Below are 16,547 nucleotides of genomic sequence, written 5' to 3' on the forward strand. Positions count from 1 at the left end.
TCTTATGGGAGTTAACTGCTAAGGTCATCAGTCCCTAAGCTTACTCACTTCTTAACCTAAATTATCAAATTATCCTAAGGACACACACACACACACACACACACACACACACACACACACACACACACGAGGGAGGACTCGAACCTCCGCCGGGACCAGCCTCTCCGTCCATGACTGCAGCGCCTGAGACCGCTCGGCTAATCCCGAGCGGCGCCGAGTAACTGGTGCGCCACAACAGAAGATCGTAAACATTGGCGCACAGCTACGTACTTCAGCTGCTGTCTTACATTTCGAACAGAACGTCGGACGCAAGAAAATTAAAAACATCAGAAGTAAACTTCGCTAGGCGTAGCCACGCCCTCCATCCTCTTATGTGTAATGTGTGTGGCCACATGTTTCACGTCAGGTTGGCCTGGTAAGCTGTCACAGGCATCTCCATACCTGAACTGCCAGGCAATAATGGAAATGCAAGAGAAAAATGAGAACTCTGATACGAGTATCAGACGGCGCCGATAGAGGGTGAGCTCAAAAGGATTTTACAACTTTGGAATGATACAGAAATTTATTGAGAAAACTTACAGAATCATTAGATGTATCATTTTGTAGCAAACAACCTCGAGTTTCACATGAAAGAGTCAAATGTCATTTTGGTTCGATGTGACTACCATTTGTGATGCGGGATACATCCTATCAGTAATCAATTTCTTCTCACGCTCGCCGCAGTAAATCAGGCGTAACCTCTGCGAGGGCTGCGTACATTCGATTTTTCAGGTAGGCTAAATTCTTTCATAGGGGAAAAACATATACGAGGGTTGACTGAACAGTAATGCCTCCACCTTCGTAACTGTTCAACAGTTGGCAGCACTGATATGCGGCAAGTACTGGCCCTTCTCTACAGCTCCAGTTGACGGGAAGTTGTTACAGTGTAAAGTATGGAACTCTGCGCAGACGGTCGGTCAATGCGATTTAAGCAACGTGCAGTCAAATTCGTGACAGCAGAAGGTGTCAGCCCAAAGGAGATTCATCAGAAAATGAAAGTAGTTTATGGTGATTGTGTCGATGTGAGTACTGTGCGTCGTTGGACGACTGAGTTAAAAGACGTTGAGGCGGGAACATCTGACATGCGTGACAAACGAAGAGTTGGACGTCCTGCGACAGCAACCACCGAGTTTCACAAGCAAAAAGTTGACAGAGTGATTCAGGACGATCGTCTGATCACTCAGAGAAACTGCAAGCACAACCGCCATTTCACAAGACCGTGTGGGTCACATTATTGCTTTGCTTGGCTATCGGAAAATCTGTGCACGATGGTTACCCCGGATGCTGACTCATGAATTGAAAGCGCACATACTTGAAATTTGCCAGGAACGCCTCTCGCGTTACGAGAATGAACGTGACGCCCTTCTCCATTCAACTGTGACAGGAGACGAAACGTCGGTACACCATCACGACCCGGAGATGAAACGTCGGCCTCAATGGAATATAGACACTAAGACTCGCCCCAGAAAAAGAAATTCAAGGCGCAGCCCTCAACTGGAAAAATCATGGCCACAGTGTTCTGGGACCCAGATGGTGTTAGCCATGTTTATTTCCTTGATCGTGGAGCAACAATAAATTCAGAGCGTAACATCACAACGCTGCGAACTCAAACGACGGCTAACAAGGATCCGAAAGGAAAAGGGAAATGTTTTCCTGCAGCATGAGTTTGCCAAACCACACACTTCACGTGCCACCACAGCAGAACTTCAGTGACTGAATCTCACCACTTTACGGCAGCCTCCATATAGTCCAGATTTAGCACCGTCTGACTTCCATCTGTTACCGATAATCAAAGCCGATCTGCAGGGACATCATAATGCTTCTGATGAAGACGTTGAGAGAACTGTGAGACTGTGGTTGGGAAAACATTGTCAACTTCTTCCGTGATGGCTTCAGAAAACTTGTTCCTCGTTGGCAGAAATGTATCCAATTGGCTGGTGATTATTGGTAATTAAAGATCACATTCTAAGGATTATTTCTGCGTTTGATTTATTACAATATTCCCATCCAAACCCAATTAACGAAGATGGAGGCATTACTTTTTATTCAGTCCTCGTACACAGTCTTTAACGAAACCCCAGAGAAAGAAATGCAGTGGTGTCTAGTCTGGCGAGTGAGGCGTTCATGGGACTAGCCCTTCAAGGCCAATCCACCGACTTAGGAAAAGATTGTCGAGGAAGCCTCTAACTTCCGTGACGAATGAGGCGATGCACCGTCTTGTTGATAGTAAATCATCTCATCTGTCACCTTCATCGGTCTCTGGAATTAAGAAGTTTTCCAGCATATCGAGATACACTATACCCGTGAAGAAAGTGGCCGGACACTGTTTCGTGTAGATCTGAAAACAACATCGGATTAACTAGCAAGAAGAATGGTAATGCGCTGCGAGTTACTTGAACTGTTTGTCCGTTTGCAATATTACAGACGGAGAAGATTAGCCAATGCCCTACGGTATACGGGCACTGAACGTATATTGCACTGTTTCTGTTAGGTAACTTACCAATGTCGGGGAACCATGCAATCTGCTTCGATGATCTTTTGATCTTCTGAAGGCGGATGAAATTAATTTTTTTTATTTTTCGCCAGAAGGCCATAAGCATTTTACGCGATTTTGTAAAATGTTATGCCCAATTTGTTTTGAATCTCACGCGCACGCAGAGGTCACCTACGTGCAGTCTGTGACGATGTAGGCACGTTACACAGAGCACCACTGTCATGGCAGATGCCCAGGAAAGAAGCGTTGTCTAACACAACAGCTTGCATCTGAACTGTTTTCTCCATGGAGAACTGCTGCTTCTGTTTCTCGATGTCGAGTTGAAGCTAAAACCTAACAACGATCGATTTAACAAGCCAGAATGTCAAACGTCAGTTGGTAGCTGATTTGTGCACGGCACAGTTAAGTCTTCGTCTAGATTACGCTAGTTTTTTCTGCACCTGGTTTGTAAATGGGTGGATATACTAAATTTTGTGGTGCTGAATGCACCGGTAAAACCAGTTTTTCTCTATGACGTCACGTCTCTTAGATACACAGCAGAATAAAAAATGGTAATAGCGAAAACTGACGCAATTAAGTCAAACTAAAATACACATTCAGAACGCTTGAAATCAACACTATTTTATATATGGGCATGATGTCAATAAAAGTCCAAATTAGTTCAGAAGGTATTTTCACATTTAATCGTCTCTGGTTTTTGAAAAATGCGACGACGGAGCTCTTCTTTTGTTTGCCGTTTCATCATTCTCCCTAACAAGGCCTCAGCAGTAGCTACCCTTCATCTTAGAGTTCCAATGTCCTTGGTAACGGTGTTCCATGGTAAGAATGTCTTTGTGAAACCGTTCACCTTTCTCATCGCTTACGGCTCCCAAATTTTCCGAAAAGAAATCACGGTGAGAATGTAAAAAGTGAATTTTAAGCGACATTGTACACTCCTTGTTTTTATAGTTGTCCAACAGATCACTCACAATGGTAAATAGTTTTTGTCTTTTCTGTTACCCAAAAATCCCTTCACATTTGCTTTAAACGGAGACCAATCAGCTTATTCGATATTAGAGTTTGGTGTCGAAGGTTGAATCTCTCAACAATTTTCTTACTTGCGGTCCAACAAATATACCCTCTTTCAGCTTTGCCTCAATTTGGGAAACTTCTCTTTTAGGTTATAGAAAGCCTCACCTTCTTTACCCAGAGCTTTTACAAAGTCCTTGATAAGGCCCAACGTGACGTGAAGGGGACGCAAAATGATTTTCTCGGTCTCAAGCTATGGGGTATTTTTCACATTTATGTTTCCAGGAACATGTGACTTCCTTATAGGCCATTCCTTGACTGTATAGTGGTTCTTGGTGTCACGGCTGTCCCAAAGGCACAAAAGCAGCTGTATTTCGTGAATCAAACCCATAAGGAGTGCAACCACTTTTTAATCACAGCAAGGCTGCCATTCATGATCCTTATATTGGTTGCCTCTAGCAGCAAATTCATGGTTTCATAAGTTTCTTCCACGTCTACTGCGTAAGCCAAAGGTACCAATGGAAATGCACTGCCATTATGCAGTAGTGCTACTTTCAAGCTGGTTTTACTGGAGTCATTAAATAGTCGTCACTCCTGTGGATTATGTTGTATACCTAGGCGTACCATCAGACCATTGACATCTCTACATACACACATTGAATTCTGCATATCGAAATATTGAGCGTAGGTAGTACCTCTTGATCTGAAACAGAAAATTTTTGTCCCTGGAGCTAGACGGTTCCGTTGTTGCAGTCTAGACCCCAAGAGTCAGCTTGCTGCTTCGAAAGTTTTAGATAGCGAACCAAATAGATCAATTCCTTTTGATTAAAGAACTAAGGCGAAGTGTCATGATGTTGAGGGCAGTACTCTTCTATACGTTCAATAGTTTCAGGTTCACTTGATATGGTGTCTGGTTCCGTGGCTTTCAAGTTACAGACAGGAACAGGCAATCATCATGGGGCACAGGAAAATGCACTGAAGATACATTCGGATACTCTATTTTACGTCTAGTTTTGTTTGGATGTCCCGAAATATTTGTAAGACAGAAGCAACAGTATGAGTGATGGTATTTAGGCACATACCACACCATCGGTACATTGAATGGCATGGCTCGGCGTTTTTCGTTCAACCACTCAGTTAAGGCTGTAGTACACGTTATGCAGGCAACATGAGGTGCAAAATTTTTATCTTTATCACCTACAGGACAATCAAAATACAATTTATATGCCGCCTTAACCAAATCAGTGATTGGTTTTCCTTGGGATTTTGGAGTGAATTTCCCCACACACATTGTTAAAGTTGTCGGGGTGGTTTAGACAGCAACGAGATTTACTAGTTACCATTTTTCTTAGTGTAAGTTTTAAACACAAAAAAGTTGCACTATCTTTCACAGGAAAGACTCACTGAGTCTCTCTTTCATACCACTGGATTACCACATCAACCATTTTCTGATGATTTGTAGCTCTTCTATTTCTCCTTAGCAAATAAAAAACAAACATCAAAACAGAAGATCAGCAAAAAGCTAAATACTGAATAGAAAAATAAAAATCCTTTAAAAATTCAAAAATGGTACGTGCTAGAACATTTTGAAAGGTATATTCAAATTCTACACACCAAAATACATCCTAATTAATGTATCACATCCCAGATGCAAAATGGCTGTTGACTAGTGTTATTAACAAAGACCTGCTTATACGATAACTTGTTGGCGCAATGTCGTAATCCCAGCATCTTTCACTAAAACATATCAAGGAAGAAACTCGTTCGCTGAGCTTTCAGTAAACTTTTCTGCTACAGGTAGAAGTACCAGTAACAGCCCTGAAGGAATACAAAAAGATGTGCGCTGAAGTGGGTAATAACAACCCTTATACAATGTTCCGTTATAGTTCCATAATTTCTCAGACGTAACTGTGTCACAAAAATCACCTGACACGACGTAATTCTGATGCTTACAAGGACTAGTCTTCGGTATGTTCGTACGAACTGGTGTTATTTCCTTACACTAACATTGACTCCAGCTCTCCCCCGACCACGCATTCCACAATCTCTAAGCAACCTCGTCGTACACGTTCCTGTACCGTTTCTATTTCCGTCTTCCAGTTTACGTTCGGTGCAGGGACCGACGAAGCATTAAGACCCTGCCTTTCAAATCCATAGACGTCCTTTTCGTGTTACAAAACGCACTGTGTACATGCCGGAAACTCAGGCGCACGAATTCTAATAATTATGAAACCTCTAATTAGGCTACTGGTTTCCACGCCTCCGTAGCGTCTTCTTCAGGCACCTATACGGTTACAACAATGTATAAAATAAGTTCAGTAATACAACAAAACTGCTAGATCAGATAGATACAAGTCAATAATTATAAATTAAAAATAGTATGAGTAACAGTAGTTCACAGACATAAGGTATGAGCGTAACAGGTCTTAAGACAATTATGGAACACAATAGTGTCATTGTAATGGGAAGTAGCAAACCTACATATTCAACGTCCAAGACATGAAACATTTAGTAAGAAATTACAAATAAGGAATAGCAAAAAGACGTAATAGGAATGGTCATACTGTATGAGAAATAGATACACAGCAGTAGTGGAAAATAATAACTAACCGCAAGGTAAAACGGTTTGTTTTGTTTAAGGGCGCTAAAACAATTAAGGTCATACGCGCCGAAACTTAGTTTATGGTACGATTGTGTATTATTTGTGCGTATACAGTCCTGCGTTGGACTATTTAACATCGCGGTTAATTGTTATTTTTTACTACTACTACTACTACTACTACTACTACTGCTGCTATGTGTATTTATCATACACCATCTTTTTACGCTGACTGTTACATCTTCTTTATGCTATTTCTGATTTCTTATTGAATGTTTCAAACCATCTTCAATTTTTTGGTCCTGTCCTCCTCAGTTGCGCGTAATACTACGGTATGTTGATGATTTTCACTTATGGACCGTCTGACAGCAACTGAATAAAACACAACACTAGCAAACATTTTCATCAGTCACCTTGAAAATCAGATATTTGATAAGATAACCACAAATGAAAGTTTCAAAATCATATATTGGTACAGATATGTGGACGACATTATTTGTTTGGTAGACGAGCCAAGTGAAAAAATAGATGAACTCCATTCAGAAATAAACAAAGCTCATAAGAACATAAAATTCACACTTGAAAAAGAAAAAGAAAATCAAATAAATTTTCTTGACATTACAATTAAAAAATAAAATGGAAAACATACATTTAACATCTTTAGAAAACCAACAGCCACGGACACAATAATACATTCCACATCCAACCACCCCCAAAGCCAGAAATTTGCAGCACTAAGACACATGTTACATAGATTAAACAGAATCCCACTCAGTAAGAGAAACTATGAACAAGAAATGAACACGATCATACAAATAGCTAGGAACAACGGGTATGACACTCATGTGGTACACAGGCTCAATCAAAAAATAAAAACACAAATAAAAAACAAACAACATTTCCACAATACAAAAGAACTCACAGGCTGAAAACTTACAAACACACTCAACAAACACACACAATGACAACACCACACAGAAAAGAACCAGATGGTACACCATGACCTACACACATAAACTAACACACAGAGTTGCAAACATCCTAAAGAGACAGGGCTTCAAAATAGCATATAAGCCTGGGCAAACCCTTCAATCACACCTAAGCCAGCCAGCTACCAAAAGGGACAAATTCCAACAATCAGGAATATATAAACTTGAATGTCAAAGTTGTGATGCAGTATACATAGGCATGACATGCAGGAATTTTGAAACAAGATACAAAGAACATATCAGATGTTGGAAGTATGAAACAAACCATTCCACATTTGCAGAGCATTTAAAACACTACAACCATCATCCTACAAACATGGAACAAGAAATGAAAATAATGAGAATAAGCAACCATGACAAACATCTTATACAAATGCAAGAAAACTTCCACATCCAGAAAGCCATAGCAGAAAACAAACATGTGATAAATGAACAAACACACATCAGCACAGGCTCCTTACTACACTTAATAAAGGAAATGATAACATAAAAAGTATATAACACCAAAATACACACACACACACACAGCCCCCCCCCTCCCAAAAAAAAAAAAAAAAAAAAAAAAAAAAAAAAAAAAAAAAAAAAAAAAAAAAAAAAAAAAAAGCATAACACCAAAATACAGACAGACACACATACACGGCACAAAAAAAAAAAATATATATATATATATATATATATATATATATATATATATCACACCAAAACACACACACACACACACATACACAGGACATAAACAAAAATAAATAATTAAATACAATAAAATAAAATTAAATTAAATTAATATGACACCAAAAAACACACACACACACACACACACACACACACACACACACACACACACACACAAGCGCACACACAAATGCATACACGAACAGACCACAGATACTTCGATATTTACACTCATAAGTTTGGCAGTAATATTCGATCTTTGGCAAAAACATTTGACAGTCGGCAACAGAAACCAAAACATTGCATTTAAAAAAAAGCGTTCAGTGCATAGTGCTGTGGAATGCAGAAAAAACAGCAAATTGGCGCTCATAGGAAGAAGAACAAGACCAAAAATGCAACAGGAGCGTAATATGTAAGAAACTGTCTACGCAACCTGTAAGTACAGTTCAAAACATTACTACTTAATAGGAAATACCAACCACCAGAACTGTTTATAACCTATAGGCACAGTGACAAAAATGTAAATAAAATAGCTAACATATGTACATATTACAGGCCACTGATGATGCCTTGCAGAAAATAAAGGCGAAACGCGTATGGCACTAAAATTGTGTTTTATTCAGTTGCTGTCAGACGATCCATAAGTGAAAATCATCAACATACCGTAGTTTCAAACCATGGACGTCGAATATGTAGATTTACTACATCCCATTACAATGACTCCATGGTATTTCATAGTTATCTTAATAGACCTGACGAACTCATACCTTAGGTCTACGAACTATTGTTGCTCATTTGTAGTAGGTTGGTGCATACGTTCGTAGCATTTTGGTTTTGTCATTTGGAGACAGTGAATGGAGAGGCGAACGCCACAAAATGGAGTGCCAAGTGGAGAAATCTGAACACTCCCTACATTTTCCTTTTTGAACTCAACATAAAGGTGACAGCAGCTGAGGCAGCCCAAAACATTTGCGCCGTGCATGGGGATGCCATTGGACACAGAGCACAGCAAAAAAATGGTTTTCTCGTTTCAGGAAGAATCGTTTTGACATGAAGTACGCTGCACGTTCAAAAGACCATTGGGGTTTGATGAACATCGTTTGAACAAATTAATCATCCCAATCTGAATACGTAACCATAGATTACACATGGTTTAAATTCAAATAAATACCATGGAAATCTGGCAGAAAAACCCAGAGAGATTCTGGTCGTATGTGAAGTACACCAGCGGAAAGAAACAATCAGTATCTGGGATGCGCAATAACTATGTCGATTCTACTGATGACAGTGGCACTATAGTAGAGTTCCTTCCACAAACAACGACGAAGTAAATATTCGAGAATTTGAACCAAGAACAGCTGCCAATGTAACTTTGAAGTAGATATCCTCGGTGTGGCTAAGCAGGTTAAAACACGAAGTTAACGCCTCGGGTCCTGATTGTGTATCAGTCAGGTTCCTCTCAGAGTACGCTCATACAATAAGCTCCGAATTTACAATCCTATACAACTGATCGCTCTTTAAAATCGTACCTAAAAACTGATGAGTTGCACAAGCCACGCCATGCCAAAGAAAGGAAATAGGAGCACTCTGCTGAATTATCGCTAACGTCGATTTGCAGTAGAATTTTGGAACGTGTGTGTTTGAACAACATCAGTTACCGCAAACAAAACGATTTATTGACAAGTAGCCAACACGGATTCAGAAAATAGCGTTCTTATGAAACACAACCAGCTCTTTATTCTGGCGACGTAATGAGAGCTATTGACAGGAGATGTCAAACTGATTCCATATTTTTAGATTTCCTGAAGGCTTTTGACACCTTACTTCACAAGCGACTTATAATCGAACTGAGTGCCTATGGACTATCGTTTCAGTTGAGACTGGATTCGTGACTCTCTCTCAGGAAGGTCACAATACGTAGTAACTGACAAAGTCATCGAGCAAAACAAGAACTATCTGGCGTTCCCCAAAGAAGTGTAATAGGCCCTCAGCTGTTTCTGAGCTACATAAACGATTTATGAGAGAGTAGGACTCAGGTTGTTTGCAGGTGATCAAAATAAATTGCAAAACGATTGACAAGCTATCTTATGGTGCAAAACGTGACAGTGTGAAATCATCCACATGAGTTCCAAAATGAATCCGCTAAATTTCGGTTATACGGTACATCACATAAATCTAAAGGCTGTAAATTCAACTAAACGCTAATGTATTGCAATTACGAATAATAAATTTAAACGCTCACATAGATAAAGTTGTGGGTACAGTAAACCAAAGACTACGATTTATTGCCTGCCGAAGTGGCCTTGCAGTTCTAGGCGCTGCAGTCTGGAGCCGAGCGGCCGCTACGGTCGCAGGTTCGAATCCTGCCTCGGGCATGAATGTGTGTGATGTCCTTAGGTTAGTTAGGTTTAATTAGTTCTCAGTTCTAGGCGAATGACGACTTCAGAAGTTAAGTCGCATAGTGCTCAGAGCCATTTGACTACGATTTATTGCAGAACACAGAGAAAATGCAACACGTCTACTAAAGAGGCTGCCTACACTACACGCATGGACGTCATCTGGAGTTTTGCTGTGCAGTGTGGGGGTCCGCGTCAGATGCGATCCACGAAGACACCGAAAAAGTTAGAACAAGGGCGGCTCGTTTTGCACTATTGCAAAATTGGAGGGCGCCACATACGTGACACGTGAAATGGTGATGCAATAATTAAAACCAAGGCGTTTTTCGTTGCGGCAAGACGATCTCATGAAATTTCAATTCCCATCTTTCTCGACAAAACTGTGAAAATCTTTTGTTGGTGCCCACCTACATTGGGAGAAATGATCAAAATAAGAGAAATCACATCTCGCAAAAAAAAAAAGAGATTTAAATGTTCAGGCTTTTCCTCGCGCTGTTCGAGAGTGGGACGGTAGAGAAATAGTTTTAAGGTGGTTTGATGAACCCTCTGCCAGGCACTCAATTGCCAATTGCATGGTATTCATGTAGATGTGGATCACTGGTTCTATGTCTGTGTACTCCACAACTGGCAAATGTGATGAACTGTGATCTTTCCACCATATGGCGACATTTGCATGCAACGGAGCAGGTTCAAAAATCGGGTTATAGGTACCGCATGCTCTACGCCAAATTCATAAAAATCAGCGGGTGGCCACTTGTGCATCCTTGCTTGCTCGTCATCAATTGGTTCATGAGCAACATCGACTATTCCTATCCTGTACATCGTTATTATTGACGAGAAATGGTGTCTTTATGCTAACATAAGAGGTAGGTATGGTTAAGCATAAACAAAGCAGCAACTCACCATACGAGGTCCTGCGCTCACTTACAAAAGGTAATGTTATGCATCTGGTGGAACAGAGGCGGTATGGTGCACTACGAATTGCTACTCCAAGGTGTAACCTCAACTGCTGACATTGACTGGCAACGCTGAGTCGTCTTACGCATGCAATCCAAGAACGGCGACCAGGAAGACTACGTGAAGTGATGCTACTGCACGACAACGCCCGCCCGCCGGCCCGCCCGCGTTTTTGCTAGACTGACAAAAAACGCTATACTGGAGTTGGATAGGGAAGTCATTCCATTCCCATTTTTATTCGCCTGATATTGCAACCTCAGATCTGCCCCTTTCCGCGCTCCAACAGCCTTCAACGAACTTACTTTCCGGATGAAAATGCGTTCGACGAATTCTTCGCCTCAAAACCACGTGATTTCTGCAGTTGGGCAATCGAAAAGTTACCCAGCGTTAGCAGATTGTTGTATATAATGAAGAATATATTATTGATAGCAATGTATTCTTTGTTGTGCTTGTTAAACTTATGGAAAAAACGCAAAGAACTGAGGCACAACGCTAGTAGTTGAAAATTATTTACTTTTATCTATTAAATGTAACATTTTTATTATATTATCGAATTTTTTATACTTTGTTTTAAGCATTTTTGCAACCATATAGATGCCTGAAGATTGCTACTGAGCTGAGGAGTTTGAACCAATAGTCTAAATAATGTTAGCAATTAAAATCTGAACCGTAGAACACGAAGACAAAGACGACTTAAAAACGACTACACGTCAATCCTAAAGTGTTGTTCGTAAACGAAACTGAAATCGTTATGTACATTAAAATCTATATATATCTACTATGCGCTCACAAACCATTCATCCGATTGCAATGAAACTTCGGTTTAACTCTAATCACAGCACATTTCGCACACAGTATCCACATATATCAGTAAATGCGCCGGCAAATTTATGTCCCTTTACGACGTATAATTCAGGAGATATGACGTGGTAAACATCGAGATGCGTGAAAAAGTGCCGCGCCAGGCATGACGTTTTGTTCTATTATTTCTTCACTTCTAACACTATTCGCAACGTGTTACGCAAACGTGTTAAAAAAGTATATAAAACCACGGGCGTATTCCTAAAAAAACGTTGTGCCAAAATTTTAAATCAATCGGTCAACAACTTTCCGAGATTTCTTCCGTTGCGAAGGACGGGCGTACATCTAGTGTTTAATAAGTATCTCAACTGCAGCAATGAAGTACGCTTATCGCAAGGAAAGGAAACAGTCTGAAATAGAAATAAAATTTACTACGCAATGAATGGTAGATTGTTTTTCGTGTTTATTCGAGATGTCATACTTTTGTAAAAACATTTAAAGCCATGTGCTCCACCGCTTTCACTGTCACTGTATTCCGTTTCTGTGTTTGGTTAAAATAGAACACAAATACAATTTACAACAAACTAATATGAGATTGTTTGTTATTTATTCAAGCTGTGATCTTTTGTAAAAGGATTACACGCCAGGTGATCAATCGCTTTCACTGTCACTGCCTTCCGTTTGTGGATCTGAGTCTTCCTCACATCTGATGTGGTTGTGTTAATGATAATTTCGTCCACAGCAATTTCGACGACACCATCACGTGCCCAATATTCTTCTTCTGTTTCTTTAACTTTCTTGCAATATCCCTTCCCATCATTAGCAGTAACCGACTGGAAACCTGCGTCCACAAGATTCATCATGTTTGTGGCAGCCTAGTCCCCTGATATGTTGTGCTCCCTAACATGCCTTTTTATCTTCGCCCATGCTAATTCTATAGCGTTTAAGTCGCAGTTGTAAGGTGGCGAGCGAACGACCTGGTGGCCTTTGCTTTCAGCCAACAGGTTTACAGCAAAAGACTTCTCAGCTGGCTTATTCACTCTTACTTCTGCATACAGCTCGTCCTTCCTCATACCATCACAGGGGATATTTCTGCGTTGCAGCCACTCCAGCATTCGCACCTTCGTGTCAAACTTTGTTGGAGTTCTCTCTGTTTGCCTGTTATGGTAAGGAGCGTTATCCATAACTATTACTGAATTAGGCGGGAGATTTGGCAGTACCTTCTCTCCGAACCAATTCTCAAAGTTTGTCGAATTCATCTGACCGTGATAATCGCCCTTTGTCGACTTTGCCCAAAACATAAGTTGCCCAAAACATAAGTTGCCCTTCCTTGACGAACCCATTCTTGGATCCGACACTTTCAACTATCAGTCTTCTCGATGAGCTCCCCCATGCAGTGACACCAACGACACACTCTTAACGTAAGTCACCCTTCCTCTGCCAACATTTATTAAACGTTAAGTTATTATCGATGCACCATTCATCGAGATAAAATATTTCTCTGCCTGCTTCCCTGAAGTTCTTCAATGTCAACAATGAAACGAGATCGCCAATGTACAATGTCTGGACGTTCTAACAACACATTCCTCTTGTTTTCCACCTTACACCATATAAATCCCATAGACAAAAGTACTTTTCTCAGCGAGACAATACTCCACTTCCAGCCTATTTTGTCGCGCAAAACTGGAAGCAGTGTTCGCAGGCTCGGCACAATCTTCCGCACTGAATAAAATTCCGCCATCGTGTCGCGAATGACACGCTGGTTGAAATCATCTATCATTACTTCGATTTCTCAACTTCTTTTCCTAAGTTAAAAGAGAAAGATTCATAAGAAAATGCCTTCTGCACTGCATGATTTTTTTGAATTTGGAAATGTACTGTAATATGAATGTGTTTCGAAATAATACAGTAACCAGTGGTGTTTCCATACAAAGCAATACGGTAGCAAGGAAAAATGAAATATAAGGTAATTCGGACGAAATAGGGGGCTCCTTCAAAGTGATCGCGAACAAAATATCTGAAATAGAAACTCACCTTTCCTTGTCAGGCGTCTGTGGTGATACGCCAGGATGATTCTTGGAAAACTGTTTGAATCTTCCAATGCTACGCATGCTTTGTCCTGTGTATGCAGCAGCTCTCACTGAAGATTTGTAAATGGGGTGAAGCAATTTTTTCTGCTCCCTTTCTCTTTCGCAGTATTCAATCACACGCAATATAATTTTGCGAGCATCGCTACGTAATACTGGTTTCCTTCTAACTGTAGGCCTACCGGTAGGGGTTGTTGGCGACTCCCGAGATGGGCCAGCAACTGCCTCTTCACTCGTTTTGATAATGTTTAGCACAACTGCACAATAAAAACACGCAGAACAGTACAGCGCAAAACAATAACGAAGCAGACGACAATGGCTACCTTGTACAACACAGTCAGCTACGTGATGTTGGCAGCAGTCTAAACTGCGTGCCTACCGAAGCCTCCCGACGTTTACAGACTTCTACCGATTCAGGACTAGGGAGAGGTCTGCCATCTAAAAGTTTACACACGGTAAGTGGTTAAAAAAAGGACATTCAGTCAGGAAATGGCAGAACCGTCAAAGGTCGAGGGCAATGAGCACAAAGTGGTGGGGGAGCATTACTTAAAAATGGCTAAAAAGACAGTGCCCAATAAGCAACATAGATAAAATGATCTCACGGCGAGATGGCCGAGAGGAGGTCGTCCAAGCCGCTGGGGGAGGCTTAATTCCCCGGAGACTGTTCCCATGAAGGGAGGACGAGTGGTGATGGCAGTGACGCCACCTGCTGACAGACAGCAACACATATCATCAAAGGGAATGGAAGAACTAGCGAGCCGAGGTACAAGGACTGCAGTCTTGGCAGCAGCGTCAGCGGCCTAGTTTCCCGTCAGACCGACGTGGCCAGGGACCAAAATCAAAAGCACAGGGGGCTCTGTCAAAAGTGAGCAGGTGACAGATTTTCTAGTCCCTTTCCCCTAACGGACGGATGGACACAAAGACTCCGAAGGGCATAGTGTCACAGCGGATGTACTGCACGGCCTGATAAAGGGCGAAGAGCACTGCTGTAAATACTAGGCAGTGTTCCGGAAGCCGATACCGAAAATCGTCGGTGCCAATGAAGGTACACCTGACACCACGGTCAGTTCAAGAGCCATCAGTGTACAGAACCATACTACTACGAAGTTCCGTGCGAAGGTCGTGGAACTCACGGCGATAGAGCGAGGCTGGAGTAGCGTCCTTAGCAAGCTAAAGAAGGCCAAGGTGAACACGGGCCGCCGCACGAAGCCAAGGTGATGAAGGGTTCACACCCATCAGGAAAGTAGCAGGTGGAGTGAAATTGTTGTTGTTGTTGTTGTTGTTGTGGTCTTCAGTCCTGAGACTGGTTTGATGCAGCTCTCCATGCTACTCTATCCTGTGCAAGCTTCTTCATCTCCCAGTACTTACTGCAACCTACATCCTTCTGAATCTGCTTAGTGTATTGATTTCTTGGTCTCCCTCTACGATTTTTACCCTCCACGCTGCCCTCCAATGCTAAATTTGTGATCCCTTGATGCCTCAAAACATTTCCTACCAACCGATCCCTTCTTCTAGTCAAGTTGTGCCACAAACTTCTCTTCTCCCCAATCCTATTCAATACTTCATCATTAGTTACGTGATCTACCCACCTAATCTTCAGCATTCTTCTGTAGCACCACATTTCGAAAGCTTCTATTCTCTTCTTGTCCAAACTACTTATCGCCCACGTTTCACTTCCATACATGGCTACACTCCATACAAATACTTTCAGAAACGACTTCCTGACACTTAAATCTATACTCGATGTTAACAAATTTCTCTTCTTCAGAAAAGCTTTCCTTGCCATTGCCAGTCTACATTTTATATCCTCTCTACTTCGACCATCATCAGTTATTTTACTCCCTAAATAGCAAAACTCCTTTACTACTTTCAGCCTCTCATTTCCTAATCTAATCCCCTCAGCATCACCCGATTTAATTTGACTACATTCCATTATCCTCGTTTTGCTTTTGTTGATGTTCATCTTATATCCTCCTTTCAAGACACTGTCCATTCCGTTCAACTGCTCTTCCAAGTCCTTTGCTGTCTCTGACAGAATTACAATGTCATCGGCGAACCTCAAAGTTTTTATTTCTTCTCCATGGATTTTCGTTCCTACTCCGAACTTTTCTTTTGTTTCCTTTACTGCTAGCTCAATATACAGATTGAATAACATCGGGGAGAGGCTACAACCCTGTCTCACTCCTTTCCCAACCACTGCTTCCCTTTCATGCCCCTCGACTCTTATAATTGCCATCTGGTTTCTGTACAAATTGCAAATAGCCTTTCGCTCCCTGTATTTTAACCCTGCCACCTTCAGAATTTGAAAGAGTATGCTAGAAACGTAGGTTTGCCTTTTCTTAATCTTTCTTCTAAGATAAGTCGTAAGGTTAGTATTGCCTCACGTGTTCCAACATTTCTACGGAATCCAAACTGATCTTCCCCGAGGTCCGCTTCTACCAGTTTTTCCATTCGTCTGTAAAGAATTCGCGTTAGTATTTTGCAGCTGTGACTTATTAAACTGAT

At 41.2% G+C, this 16,547-nt stretch overlaps 1 protein-coding gene across 4 annotated transcripts in view; it reads right to left on the reverse strand.

Moving 5' to 3' along the window:
• LOC124612304 (kinesin-like protein Klp10A) overlaps nucleotides 1-16,547 on the reverse strand; it is a 343,355-nt gene that overhangs the window by 162,268 nt on the left and 164,540 nt on the right. The gene's annotated exons all lie outside the window — the stretch shown is intronic.

The sequence above is a fragment of the Schistocerca americana genome, chromosome 4 (assembly GCF_021461395.2).
Source record: "Schistocerca americana isolate TAMUIC-IGC-003095 chromosome 4, iqSchAmer2.1, whole genome shotgun sequence".
Taxonomy (NCBI): Eukaryota; Metazoa; Arthropoda; class Insecta; order Orthoptera; family Acrididae; genus Schistocerca; species Schistocerca americana.